Source organism: Mastigoproctus giganteus, chromosome 13 (assembly GCF_048544385.1).
Source record: "Mastigoproctus giganteus isolate SK-2022 chromosome 13, ASM4854438v1, whole genome shotgun sequence".
NCBI classification, from domain to species: Eukaryota; Metazoa; Arthropoda; class Arachnida; order Uropygi; family Thelyphonidae; genus Mastigoproctus; species Mastigoproctus giganteus.
In genome coordinates this window covers 34,638,169-34,640,764 of record NC_143587.1, presented here as the reverse complement: position 1 = coordinate 34,640,764, position 2,596 = coordinate 34,638,169, and the positions used below count along the sequence as shown (strand labels likewise).

Here is a 2,596-nt window from a genome sequence, read left to right as displayed (position 1 = left end):
TAAAATCAAATTTATGATCCAGATTAATTAAAATTAAAATCAAATTTATAATCCTCAAAGTCCAAAAATCCAGAAATGCTCGATTTTTGACCATACAGGTTTTATGGTGATTATTTTGATCTATCGATAAAATATGGGACATTATTTAATGTTCACCTTCTATATTTATTGTTTCCAAAAATAAAATGATTAGTCTGTTTAAATTAGTATTTAAAATAAATTAGAAATAATATTGTACTTTCTCTGTTTATTTTAATTCTTCTAATGCGAAGTCAACCAGCTCATTTTGGGAATAATTTATTTTTATGTATTTGTTTTTGGCTTGTTTATTTATTCAATTGATTGCTAGTTAAAATCGCTGCTTGTACAGCATGCAAGCTAGAGGGGTAATCATAACCATGTACTAATATAATTAACGTAATAAGTTGACAGAGAATTTTTGACTTAAAATTTATTGGATTAATATTAGGTTAGCACTTGTGGGGAAATATGCCGATATAAAAATAACGGTTGGCAGGGGTGGGATTCGAACCCACGCCTCCGAAGAGACTGGTGCCTTAAACCAGCGCCTTAGACCGCTCGGCCACCCTACCTTGTGTGCAAACAAACACTTTTCTCCTTGCAAGACTAACTGGAACTAGAACTACTGTTGCTTATCCTCATAGCAGAAGGCGCAATGGTGAAGACTTCGCTAGTCCCCTAACATTTAATCTAAACAGAACAAGTTGCCTACAGCGGATGTTCCTGGCTAATACAACGGGCACTGTAAATGAATTAAGAATTGACTGTGAATAACTCTGTTCCGATAGCTCCTGTAGGACATAACCTGCAGAACCATGGCTGGCAATAATAACACCAACTCAATTACACGAATTCAAAGTTTCAGTTTTAATTCTGATTTGAATAGTTTCCTGTATATTTTAATTATATATACTCAAATAACAATTCACTGATAACATTAGATGAATGTCTTGTCTGTATTTAATCAATATTCTTGGATGTGAAGAAGAAGGGGAAGTGCAAAGTTCATAAGACAAATGTCGAATTTATTACAGAATTTAATTGGACGAATTATTAAATATTAAATTTATGAAGAGGACATAACGTATTAAATCTAACGTTAATTTTTATTTCTTTTATTTACAGCGTTTCCAAATATTTATTTTTAAAATAATAATAACAGCTTTTAATATTCGTACCATTTATACCATTTTTTTTTTAATCTACAACACTTTGAGGGGCTTGCAGAACAGCCTCTAGATGGCAGTATACTTTATTTTCAACTTTGAAGCTTACAGCACAGCCTCTAGATGGCAGTGCGTGCATCTCTACATGCTTTTATATTCCTTTAATTAAGGACGAATAGAAGCAATGGCTCATCGCACAAATAAAAAATAATAATAATTATGATCAGTTAATAATATAAATAAAATTTAACTTATCCACAGCAGTTTTATAAATTCTGTATTTAATTATTAAGCAAACAATTATATGAATTTTAATAAATTATTTAATTTAATTATTTTATTCATTAATTAATTAAACTTATTGTATTATATAATGCGTAACTCTAAAATTAATATTAAAGCCATTAAAGTGTAAATATAAAGAAACTATAAACATAAATTTATAAATTTGCAAATCTATTATAAATTCATTATAAATTAAATTTATTATTATAAATTATATATTATGAATTTATTATCATCAAAATATATATTGTAAATTTGTAATATTGTTAGTCATGAGCTTTATTTAAAATATCTTATCGTTATATTCAAAGGCTTTTCAAAGTATTTGTTTCTTGGAAATTATCAAAAATGCTGGCAGCGTAGTATTTGATACAACAGCACTGGTAAAAATATGCATCATTGTACAAGGATGAATCCCTGTGTGTGTAGATGAATCCAAGATGCCAATGGGCAATGTCTTATTTTGGAATATCGCTAGGTTATTAAGTTTTTGTCGAAAGCTAAAACAGTACATACAGCGAATTACACCAATATGTGCAGGGCTGAGTACAGTCGGTGGAGGGTTTTTAAAAACTGCCACTAATCAGTGAATTATTTTGAGCATTTTTTGAAGAAAATATTCATATAGGTGTCGCACAATCTACTAAATATACACTGCTCGACAAAATGAACAGCACATAGAAAACGTGGTGTAACTCGTGCAGCTTGCAATGAAGTGGGGCAAAATTTGGTATGGTGGTGTACAATAGTATAAGGATGAAATGAGGAGACCGCGAGAAACTTCGGACAGGTATAAGGGATATTTAGAGGGGTTGTATAAGAATTACCAAAAAGGTCACATTACAGAAGTCGAAACAAGATGCTCGAAATATGGTCACATGACATCAGTACGGCGAATGATCTCCTCCAACGGCTAAACAGGCCTAACAGCGGTGAACCATGCTCGATATTAGGTGTCTATAAGGCTCTATGGCAACAAATCCCATTCTTCCACCAGCGCTCACCAAGTGAACGTGGAGTTGGCTGTCGACGTGCAATGCAACGCCCAAGGACATCCCACACGCGTCCGATCGGATTTAAGTCTGGTGATCGTGCTGACCATTAAATATCCAGTCGTTGGATAT

General features: G+C 32.3%; 1 non-coding gene across 1 annotated transcript; it reads right to left on the bottom strand.

Annotated features, from left to right (window-relative positions):
- Positions 1-511: 511 nt before the first annotated feature.
- On the bottom strand, positions 512-593 carry TRNAL-AAG (transfer RNA leucine (anticodon AAG)). Its single transcript has one exon. It is a non-coding gene; the product is annotated as a tRNA-Leu (tRNA).
- Positions 594-2,596: the final 2,003 nt, after the last annotated feature.